Source organism: Corvus brachyrhynchos, unplaced genomic scaffold (genome assembly GCF_000691975.1).
Source record: "Corvus brachyrhynchos isolate BGI_N302 unplaced genomic scaffold, ASM69197v1 scaffold146, whole genome shotgun sequence".
In the NCBI taxonomy this organism is placed as follows: domain Eukaryota; kingdom Metazoa; phylum Chordata; class Aves; order Passeriformes; family Corvidae; genus Corvus; species Corvus brachyrhynchos.
Genome location: NW_008238960.1, coordinates 2247009 through 2259596, shown reverse-complemented (window position 1 = coordinate 2259596; position 12588 = coordinate 2247009). Strand labels below are relative to the sequence as shown.

Below are 12588 nucleotides of genomic sequence, written 5' to 3'. Positions count from 1 at the left end.
GGGAAAGAAGCAAAGAAAAAGGGAAATACAAACTTCAGCAAATGTCTAACAACAACAAAAAAAGCCTAACTAAAATTAGCAGGCTGTTCACCTAAATTCAAGTAAACTAGTATGAAGTGGAAGATGCCCCATTGTTCAAGAATATCTTTTGTTAAATCTTCATGGAAGAATGAGGAAGTGAAGGTCAGAGGAGACCAGGTCTGGCAAGACCATTTAGAACTGTAAAGCTAGTAAGTAACAAAAAGGGGATAAGTAATGAAACAGTGTCTGGTGGGAGTATTCAGAGATAGAATTTTTCAGAGGAAATAATCATATTCAGATGAGAAAATTATGTTGAATACTTAGCCGTGTGGGTCTCTAGAGAAGGGGGTTATTTGGGGTTCCTAAAATGCAGTAGATAATGCCAAGATAAAAGGGTACCTGAAGCAGTAGGCAGAGATTACTAAGTAAAGTGCAGGTTAATTATTGAGTATCCTGAGGGTAACTGTGGGGGGTGAGGACACTGGGAGAATTCTCTTTCTAAGACAGTGAGAGAAAGAAGATGGATCACAGAAGGAGATGAGGTTGTGGAAGGGATGAGAATTTTCCTATTTCTTACAAATTATAAGAAATTAAACATATTATTTTCAGGCTAGCCTAAGAATAGATAAAATTCCTTCTGAAATGATTTAATGAATAGTGCAGTGGAAGTAGAAATTGTAAATAAAGATGAAAATAAAGAAAATGTTGAACTAACAACAAAAGAACTTTAAAAAATGCTCATTTGTTTTGAATACAGCAGGAGTATTTGTACAAATATATTAAAGTTCCTGAGCTGCTACAGCAGATTTATTTATTTCTATTTCTCCAGAGGGACAATGTCATTCTACCATTGAAATCAAAATTAATGGCAAAATTAAAAAGTTACCACTTTCCTTCTTCTCACCTCTGTCTGTACACATAGATGTTACTGATGTCTCTAGGTTGAAATAACAGGGGCAAATTAAAAAAAAAAAAAAAAAAGTATATAGATGATGTTACGTTGTCCAGGACTGTGCTCTGATGAGAGCTTTAGTTTTGTTTGTTGTAAGAATTGTAGAAATCAACTTGACATGGAATGTCTGCATATTCAGGAATTATCTGGGAAAAATCACGTGCAAAGGCAGCACCAGTTAGGAGTGGTGAATTGCTTGAACTCATTTGTAATAGTCATGAGCAGTTTGATCGTTTTCCCAGCCTTTTGAAGCCGTGTGATTTGTGCTGTAAAGCTAATGCTGGCAATAAAGAACCCATGTCTATCAGTTAATCAGGTTGAAGATGGCAGCTGTTTCACATCAAGAGGATTTTAAGACAAAAGAAGAATAAAATACAAGACAGAGAGAGAAAGGAAAATTCTATTCTTTGTCAGAGTCTAAAATAATCGTGATGATTTAAACAATTCCAATGAAGACCTTTGTGTATGCTGAAGAGATAATGGGAAATACTGTGTTTCATTGATGAAACATTGATACAATCAGCTTCAGGTCTCATTGAATGCCTTGAAATCCTTTCCAATTCCTTTACTTTTCAAAGTCTCTGGCATGTTGGAGAAAGTTACCATTTCATCCTTTGTTGCCACAGCCTTCAAAATGGCAATAATTATTGTGGCTTTTATTCTTAGAGTTATGCAAGAATAAAGGATATTGGATAATATCTTTCTGTCATTTAAATGAAGTTTTTCAATTCTAGCAGAAGTTTTCTTTGATTTTTTCCAAATGTTTCTTTGTTTATATCATGTGCTGACCTGATAATAAGACCCACTGTGAGAAAGGACACTTCTATTTCTTAGCTTAGATGAAGCTTGAAAGAGTTCTGAAATGTAGGATTTCAGTCGGGGAAACCCTGTCTCTGCAGTCAGTAAGGTTTTGCTGTTGTCTTCAGCTGAGCCTAAATTTACCCCACTGTGCATGAGGAAGACCTGTGGAGTGTTCTTTTGGATTTAAGCAACTCCAACAAGGTTTTGTTATGTTGGTTTTATGACACAAAATAAACACCACTAGCCAGGGGATTCTGGTTCAAATGATCACCATTTAAAGACTGTACTGGATGTCATTTTTTATATATTAATGAATATTATTTGATTCTAGAAAAAAAAATAAAGCAATTAAGCCACACTGGTAAATAGTTAATATACTCATTGCACCTTTTCCTTCCTTACCCAAAAGCAGTTCTGTATGGAACTCTGTATGGAGTCACTATTAATTTTGTAGGTAAACGGTGAATTACAGAACCATGTTATAAAAATATCTCTCTGCCTAACACATCTAGCCAGTGTCTTGCAATCAATTCATTTTGAGACTCATCCCACTCTTCAAGAAGCCTCATACAGGCAGAACAATCCACGCCACAATATTTTATCTTTTTGCTTCCATGAATTGCACACAGCCAAAGGCTAAGAAAGGGTAAGATTCTAACACTTTCTTGTACATAGAAACATTAGCAGTTCTCAGTCTCACAGTATGGAATATATGACTGGAACTTTAAATGGATACCAGTGGGAAGGGCATTGGCTCACTCTTCAATGAGACCCACAATGCTTTTTTAGTCCAAGAATGGCTCAAGATTACAGACTTTAAGTTCATGGTGGCTTTAGATTTTTTAAAGAGGGCTTTTATGGCTCTCTCTGGGTTTTGTAGAGTTGGATAAGGGCACCTGGTTTTGCAGATGTAGGGAAGTGAATAAATAGTGCTAATAAATATCTTAAATACTCATCAAGAATTTCCTGAAATATTTCCTCAGTAACATGCTTGACACATATTTGCATTTATTTTGTCATGTATACAAAAAATATGGTGATGAATAAATACTCTGCAATGTGTCCTTATACATTTAACATGTGTTTATTAAAATTACCAAGAAGTCACAAAGAATATCACATATGCAGTCTCTGGAGAGGGAAAAAGTGAAGCAAAGTTCAATACATGTTCCCAAAATGCAAGGTTTTATCTTCTAAGTTGCTAAACAGATTTAATACATGTTATACTTAGTACAGAAACCTTAGTTAAACACTAGGCACTGGTGACTTTTGATCTTGATTGTATCACAATTGTATAGTATGAATTGACAGTATACTCATTTATGTGCCTATATATTCATTCAAGTGCTTTGTTGTGGCTTTTTTTACCTAAATGAAAGTGGTTTCTTTTTGTTTTCCCACTTTGTTCTGCTCTGTTCCCATACCTTAGTGAAGCTGGCTACAACTGTTACTGTAGCTGAATACATGGGCAATTATTTTCAAACAGCTGGAAACTTTTTAAGGCTCGTTTTTCTGCTCCGTGAGGTATTAGTAGGTAGCTCCTCTTTCATGATAGATTGCATGGCCCTGCCTGAAGACTACCTATATTTTCAATCTCCTTTTGCTTATACTTAACAGTGAAAAGGTCTGTAACTTGAACCACACAACTATCAGGTTCCACACAGGAGCCTCACTATTTGGCAAATTATTTGCCTTTGTTGCATTCATTTTTGTTTATAAAATACTAATTACCTCTTTTATTGTTTGAAGAGATTAAAAGTTAATAGGAGAAACTAAATAAACAGAATGCCATTCTGCACAAACTATATAAGCTGGTAATTAATTTCTGGCCTCCTCTGAGCTAATTAACTCATATAAAGAAATGAAGTTAATGAACCATAATTCTAGTCATACAAGTGTAGATACAAGCAGTTTGACTTAATGAATTAATAAGATATTTCCTTTCTTAGAGGTTTTTCAATTGTCTTCCTAGTCTGTAGTCCTTCTTAATGTTTCTTTCTGGCTAAAATATTTAATAAATGTCAGGGCAACCTGGAGATGGGACTTCACAAATTTTACTGTCATGTAGGAGACCACAATTTCAGAGCAAACAGGGAATTCTAGCTCAGCTGGGTGATGAATCGTGATACACAACAGAGATGTTTTATTCTGACTGGAGGTGATGCAGTAACCATCTCAGACTGAAAAGTAACAGTGTCTGGAAATGCAGTCACTTTGCTTTATCTGGACAAAGGCACAAGTAAAAATGAAATAATTAATAATTATAATTATACCCCTTTGGCTGAGTGAAAGGATCAGTTTCTAGTTTAGACTGCTGACAACCTCATTTTTATCAGCATTTCATCTGGAATTTGGACTGTTATCTGAGCAGGCTATAATCAAAACTTGAGTTGGATGTATAATTCTTACTTAATCTTTAGCAAAATATTGTTTATCTCATGCTCCCTGATTTTCTGGAAATAAGACTTATTTTGCCTGTTTTGCTACAGTACCAATAAAATGTTAGTTTCTACTGTGCTAAATGGATACCAAATAGACTCCATGCTAAAGAAAATAATATATCCAGTGTGACAGTCCTTGGAAAACCCTATCTCTGTGGCTTTACTTTAAAAGTCATCCCCCTGTAAAACTTTCTGTGATGCCATTAATACTCCCTCAAACAGAGGTGAGTCTTACACATTTTTGAAGTACACAAACTCACAAAATTCCATGGAGTACAGTTTTCTGCAAGACTGATTTTCCATTTCTTTTCATTTCATGGGATAAAACATGATTTTATAGATTACTTTATTGTTAATATTTAACAAACATGTTAGAATTATTTATTGATAAGCAGTCTTGAGAACATGATGCTTCTAACACATTAAGAAAAAGAACATAAGCAGAGGAAAAAAAAAAATTTAAATCTGATTTTTCCCTTCAGTACTGGAGTACAGAACATAATTGGACATCTGTTATGAAACCTGGAACTTCATGAATCAGTGAAAGGATTCTGTTGATTTCAGATGTATTTGCATCTCTAATTATTTCAGAAGAAGAAAATAAAAGAGGTAAAAAGTCTTTACATATTTCTGAAGGCCACACTACTCTATATACATATATTCCTTGCTCCTTTTCCCTTTCAGATGAAAACTTCTCTTATCCTATTGTTTTAAACATATCATTTACCTAAGTGTCAGCAGTCTCTGTTTCAGACCTTTGACCTTGGACTGTGACCAGGTGATCAATTTTGTTTTCCTTGGGCCTGAAAGCACAGCTGACACAGCTTTAGAAATGTACTTCAACTTTATTTAGTAACTTTCATTTATCCATCTCCATTATTTACTTAGATGCTAAGAGTACATCCTTTCTGGGCTATTTGTTTCTAATTGTTGAGGTAGACACACATAAACATGCTGCAGTCACTAAAAGTAAACAGTGTCTGGCTGCTGATAGTCTGGACATAATTCAAAAAAATCTCTTATATAGCAGGATAGCAGCATTTGTTATTAATGAAAAAAAATGGCTGCTTAGTACCAGCATGCAATGTAATTAAAAAGCAAGATTCCAATAAAACCTGTTTCAAAGCAACTTGTCTATATAAAACCCATGAAGGAAAACTTAAGCATGACAAAATATGACTTTCTTAAAGAAAAGATTGGTGCACCATTTCAGGTTTTGCACAAATAAGAATACAATTTCTTTTTTTTTCTTTTTTTTTTGGTTCTGAGTCCATTTCGCTGATGCTGCCTGTTAATAGATCCTAAGTATTAGATCCAAATACTTTGTCCTTCCAAATCCATGCATAGGAGACTCAGAGCAATGGCAGTATCACATGAGGTTCTACCATAGCCACATATGGAAGGCATCTGAAAAGAAAATGCTGCAGAATCTTTTTGAGTAGGCAAGTGTATTCATTCAGAGCATAAATTATAATGTATTCCATATTATCACAAGGGCAAATTTTATCCCTCGGGGTAAGTGTACCTTTCACCTAGAATAAATATTTACTTATTTATGAAAGGAAGGTGGGATGGTGCCCTCACTGAATACAACAGGCATTTTAGGAAACAAGTAAGGTTATTGCTATCCTTAAGTCCTTTTAATGCTGTGTGAGATATCGATGGTTAAAACTTGCATCTTATCTTACAAGCTCACTGTACTTGCTCAAGGACAACCAATAGAGTGCTATCCAGAGCAGCCTCCATCTACAACCAAATCTTTGCCAAATCAAATTCTTATGTCTTCCAGAGCAAGCCAAAACCACAAAGTTCAGGCATTGGCAGAGTTCATCTTTGATTAGGAACCCAACTGGGGTATATATTGTGTTCTAAAATTTCTGATTAATAAATTATCAAATTATTCTCTTCTGTAGACTTTGCTGCCACTAGATTCCTGCTTTAAAGTACTCCCCATCTTCCTGTCTGTAATCTTTTTTTGAGATGCATCATAGTGCTAGAAATATGCTACTGGGCATGGTTATGCTCAGAGCTTAAACTACAGATTTCAGAAGCCTATTCCTATTTTAATCACAGACTTAAAACTTCTGTATGTATTACAGCTAATCTTCTCTTCCTTTAGAAAATGACATGTTTTCAACATATGTCAATGAACAGTATAAAAGATCATTCTTTTAACAGATAAAAGAAAATCCTGGTGAACTTGATAGGAACTGCTTGAACAAGGTAAAATTAAAGTAGAGCTTCCCGTCTACACTATGAATTAACATATGGATGTTCTGCACTAAGATTATATCTTTTTTCCCTTGGTTTCCTTTGTAGGCTTGATTATTATTAAAGACTAAACCCTATGTTTAAGACTGTGCGAGTTAATACTCTTGAATTAACTTTTAACTTGTATTTTTTCCTAGTCCATAATCAGATAATCTATGAGCAGGACTGTTTAATAACTTTTAATTTTAGGATTTTATTTTTCTAATGACCTTTAATATTAACCTTGTTTGGTTGATAAAAGGAATATATTTCATGTCCTGTGCGTGCTCTATATAGTCTGTTCTACTGCTAGATAGATGGCATGCAAGTATTATTTGTTAAATAATAAGACCAAGGAGAATATAAAATAGAAAAACATTCCTGAAAGGTGATACTTGGTGGCTGAGTTTATAGGAGAGAGTCATATTTCCATGTGGTGCTGCTGTAGCCATGCACCCTTTCAATAGCCTGTTTCATGTGGCTGCCTGCACACTTGACCTGCACTTACAGATTTAAGCGTTCAATTCCAAGTCACACCACAAGCAGGCCGCCTTCAATAAGCAATTTGAAAAGGCTACAATCTCTTCAGATTAGATATTTCTGTGTGGAAATCTTCCCATAATTTTGGCACAGGGAGTAATTTTACAGCTTGTGGTTACTACATTCCTTTACCAAATTCTGGCCATCAGTGAGAAGGGGGGAGCATATGCATTCTGACGATGATGAAGGACAAGTTGGGCAATGATGACAAGCAGACACCTAAAACTCTGGCAGGCTTTTTCCACCATGGTTCATGCAACACTGGATGTACGTGTGTTGTCATTCTGAAAACAAAACAATGGTTATTATTGGGAGGACATGGTTTTAGAAAAATAAACTGCTCTCAGAAGATAGCTTTAGCTACATAAACATATTAATGCTGAGATATAAATCACAGGGTCCTTCTGCATTTTCATTATCTTCCTCTGAGGATTTACTGTGCTATAAATGAGATTCTATGGGAAATTCACCCATATATAACAACATATAGTGTGATGTCAAGCCTATAAGGATTAACACTCAAATCATTATATCTATATTTTAATCATAGTTGTAATCAATTACAGTTACATAATTTCGACCTTTTTCTCTATTTTTAATACATTCTGGCTGCTGTATTAATACTTTTTTGGTTGTTGAGAGGAATCACAAATGGTTTCTTAAATTAGAGAAAGAAAAACATTGAATTCTTAAGCAGATAAAAAAGGCTTAAATACATCATGATTAAACCATATGTCTTGTACGATCATCTCTTAAGTACTATAAGTCTTTACAGATGTACTGACCTCTTAGATTCCACAGCACAAATGAATCCCATTGCAACTGTGATATATTAATATTTGTCAAAGTCCTCCAAATTGAAAAGATTTTCTTTTCCTAGTACATGGGATTGCTTAGTTGAAAATTAAAGTTCTTGTCCAAATAGAGCTGACAATTTGTTGCCTTCTCTTCTGGGGAAATGTCTCCCTCCTTCTGTTAGATAATATTTATTGTGTTTCATTTTTAATAGCGTGAGAACAATACTGGCCCATTCATAGTTACTAGAAAATGTTCGAGTCTTTAGGAGCAAATGAAGTTGAGAGTACCTAAACATCTTGAAGACTATCTCACCTTTGTGCATAGAAACACTGACTCAGACAAGAAATAAGGGTAGAGCAAAATAAGATTATTGTTTTCACACTTTCCACATTGTCATTCTGCTTCAGTGGTTGTTTAATCAACAAGAAATTAAAAATTATTTGGAGAAGTACTTTGTCCTGAACATTATTTACCTTTGTAATATTGCCATTTATGTGGATTGTCTTCAGTCTGGGAGAATAGGAATAGAAATTATGACTCTCATTTCTACTGTTGCAGGCTCTCTGCAACACAGGGACATGTCATGACAACCAACCTTCAAACAGTAGAAAACAGGCATCTCTGAAACATAAATAATGTGGATTGGTTTTGGAAAACTACAGGTTGAAATCAAAAAACCAACCAATCCATTCATCCAGTCCACCACATAACAGACTTATTCAGGCCCTAATCTTTAACTCAAACAGAATCTAGCTAAAATGAAACAGGTGAGCCTGACACTTCTAATGTGATGGAATTAATGCAAACACTAGGCAGTTTATTTTCAGGTCACATATGAATGTGATTTATGAAAAATACCATCAATTGAGTTTGATCACCTAGGAATTTGCTTTTTAAGTCATCTTCTAAACCTTGATATTGAATTAGTCGTGGTATTTTGAGCCTTAAAACTTGCATCTTTACATGCTACTTTACACCATTCTGACTTATTTATCTCTTTTCAACTCAACAATGATGTTTTATAAAATCATAATTTTCTTTCTGAAAAACGGTAATTTTTTTTTTGATTCAGAATGACCTTTCCATACCACACTGCAGGAGACCTAGGTTAGGCAAGCTTTCTATATAAAGAAGTTCTGCCTTGACCATGCAAGGATCAAGTGTTGGAAAATTTAATTCCCAACACAAAATGGAAGGTGATCAGAAGATTGTGGATTATATCATGGTCTCTGTGGAGTGTGCAAGACTTGCAAGTCTGTGGCAGATTGTGAGCTAACAGTGTGAATTAATAATTCTGCATTTAGAGGTGTAATTGTGAAGAAAAGGATAAAATTTTGTGTTGATTTAACAGAAGACTCTTGCAGTGTGATAAACATAAAGTGATTTTTCTAAAATGATGGGTACAACTGAACATACAATAGCTAAATGACATGTTTAAGAAGAAATTGTCCATAGAGTAGCAAAACGCATTTACAAAAAAAATACCTGATGCTTTTAGCAGATGGATTATAACCATAAATAGAGAAACAGCAAAGTAAGATATGAGTAATATAAGCTTATTGAATGCATGTCATCTATGTATTAAATTACACAAAATTCTTCATAACTAAGTATTTGTAGCTATTCTGCATTAAGAAAGAATCTACAATAGTGGTGTCAGTTATACCAATAAACACCTGTCCACCCTGTTAAAAATAATTGCACAGCTTTTTGTCTGAACTTGTCTGGTTCTGTTTCCCAGCTACTGAATTTATTAGAAAGGGTGTGGGATGGGGGATCTCTCCCAGGTTTCCCTGAAAAAGTCAACTGTTAACTCAGCAGAATATCTTTGTCAATGTATACTTAAATAGAACACAATAGATGCAATATAAAAAAAGAAATATATGTGTCCCTGTGTATCTCTCAAAACTCACCATCAAAAACTGTTCATGGAGGAAGGCCAGTGGATGTACTCTATACCCTGGAAGAGCAGAAAATCTGTCACAAAAACAGATAGAGTTGACACAAAATAATAGTTGACACAAAAATAGACATAGAAGTAAAAATTCTCTTTCTGCTTGGTCTCCCAAGCATTCATGGATCAAAATAATAATGGCAATGAGAAGCAGCTTTGCTTCTGTACAACAAAGAACAGTGATAGTCAATGACCTTGAGTACTGAGAGCATGCAGGAGGCATACAGGGAAGTTACAAGATATAATTATTCTAGTGGAGCATTGTTACCAAACCAGCAGCATTCCATGCACCATCTCAGTGGCACAACCAAGACCAGAGAATTTTGAGCTGCAAAATAATATACTATGAAATAGGTTCAGATGTAGAGTAAGGGACAGATCCCAGAAGAGATGCCATTGCTGTGCAGACAGGTGGGATCCCACGGCAAGAGCATTGCCTTGTAATTTATTTTGGGGTAATTTCTCTGGATTCTTAATTTGGGTACAAGGAAGCAGACTGGATATAGATGGTAATTCCTGATGGAGTGTAATGCTTTGTGAGAGATGGATAGGTTTGCTTATATATCTTTTAGCATTCATTATAGCCTTCAGAAGACACGGGAAAGCCAGGATAAACTACTCATGACTGTAGCTGTGCTGCATACTGTATAAGGTGTGAAGACACTGTGAAAAAGATAAAACTGCATGTTGAATAATTATTATGAAAAAATGTCTGTACAGACTCTAGATACTCCTGATTAATTCACAAGGAGGTCACTTGCAGTAAATATGTGAGACGTTTTGTCAGAAAAGTTATCAAGCATGATTCTGCAAAAGCAGCAAATAAAATTGAGGAAACACTAAGGAAATTCCAGCTTAAAAAAAACCCCAAAAAAAGAACAGCTGTATGTCTGCTTTTTACCAAGATCAACAAATGGTTTTTTACACTATTAGAGTTTTTTAAATAAAAATGTGTTTTAGTAAGGCTACCAGTAGTTATTTTCCTTTTTCAATGTATTGATCACAGTCTAGAAAAGCAACAGTTCATATTTAAGGACTCTGTTACCGCACAAAGAACACCAGCAGTTTAAATATCTAGGTCTCTTATAGTCTCTGAAAAAGACTGTGAAGTGTGTAAAAGAAATGTATTCTCTTTTAGTCAACCATGTATGTTTATCGACATATTCATGGGAGCTGAGTAGCAATGGAGTCTCCAGAAACAGCAATTGAAAACACTTTCCTGATGGCACCATTGGGACAATTAATTATTCAGTTTCACATGGAGAAATACGTTAGTGTAGCTAAATGAAGACAGGAGAGAACACAGCACTTAAAACAAAGTGTTTCTCATTTAAAGCATAAATTCATGTACATAGGTCTAGTTCACTTTAGTCAGCAAATGTGCAGCTTCCAGTACCATTGACAGGTCAAAATAGGCATGTTATTGACAGAGGCAGAAAATAAGGTATTCAGTAACATACACACCTTTTCTTCTACAGCTCTGTGTCTGTCTGTGTAATTTTCGAAGACGAAAATCTTCTATATCACTTATGAAAAAGCATTTTGGATTTGGAAAGAGGGAAGTACTTGAGATATGCTGTTTTGATTTCATATTAATTCATAAATGTAATGATCTTTATTCCAGCATAGATATTAACATCAGTGTGTTGAGTAGTCAAAAGAAGATAAAAACATGTATACAGCATTTTGAGGACTTACATGACATTATGTCATCATAAAAGAAAAAATGATGTTAAGAACATTTTACCTACACAAAGAGAAACAGTATATTAACATTTTGCCTTAAAAACTCAATAACCAATAATTTAAGAAGTTACAGAATTTCAGACCTTGCGAAACTCTGAACTGAATTTGGCTCCATTTCCTAAACACATGATAAATTGTGTTTACAGAGTATATTTATTATATATATTCACACCTAGAGAGGTTGCAACCAAAGTCTATTACCAGAATCATGGATAAGGATTATACTTACACACTCTGTGATGACAAAAAACAATAATATGCACACCAATGGAAGAAATGGTTCCTGCAACATTTTCTCCACATTTCTGCAATCAGGTAGGGCCACGGAGGAACTTCACATATTCACAGTATCTTCCAGTATGGAACTAAAAAGTAGATAAAGAGCCATCAGGAATCAGAGAACTAGAAATTATGCTTTTTCATTACATTTCCATGGCCTAACATTCATTCCAAAGCCCACTGTGGAGTATCTTAACTTTTCCTTACAGGTTTTTATGCTCTTCTCCTATATAAGTGATCCTATTTCAATAATTCTTAGTTGAGCCCAATATGATCTGCCTTGAAGAAGAATTTGGCTTCCTCTTTCAATGCTAAACTAGAAAAAAATCATGCACCTGAGCTTCAGAAATACCACGGCATTTGAATGAAATGTGTTTCATTTTTAACATTTTGAATCATATGTGATTTGTGTTGCATGCCAAAGTCAAGAATGAATTTTCCAGAAATCTCTGAGAAATAGATGTTCTAGTTCTACTGTTCTTATTTAGAGGTTAGGAATTATGACTTTTTACAACTTCTAACTCAAATTATACAAAGAAAAATCAAAGCTATTTAGCATTGGTTTATGTAGCTATTTTTGGCATTAAGAAAATAAGTCACTTAGTATGCACTGCATTATTGTACTATTGTGCTGGCACCAATTTGTTTGTTTACTGATTGAAGCTAATTTAGCCAGTTTATAACATGTCAGAATTTTTCCAGGGGTTATAGAATACATGCTTTTTGGAGGCTTGCACAACCACTGATAATTAGAACATTAGCCCTTGGGTTGTTTCCTTTCTGTTTTTCCAAAAGGAATAAAAAAC

At 34.6% G+C, this 12588-nt stretch overlaps 1 long non-coding RNA gene across 1 annotated transcript; it reads right to left on the bottom strand.

The window, feature by feature from the left end:
- Window positions 1–2842: 2842 nt before the first annotated feature.
- LOC108447728 lies at window positions 2843–11857 on the bottom strand. Its single transcript, XR_001863406.1, has 4 exons — window positions 11733–11857; window positions 9717–9763; window positions 8277–8424; window positions 2843–7289 (listed from the first exon to the last, which is right to left on the bottom strand). It is a non-coding gene; the product is annotated as an uncharacterized LOC108447728 (long non-coding RNA).
- Between the last annotated feature and the right edge of the window lie 731 nt (window positions 11858–12588).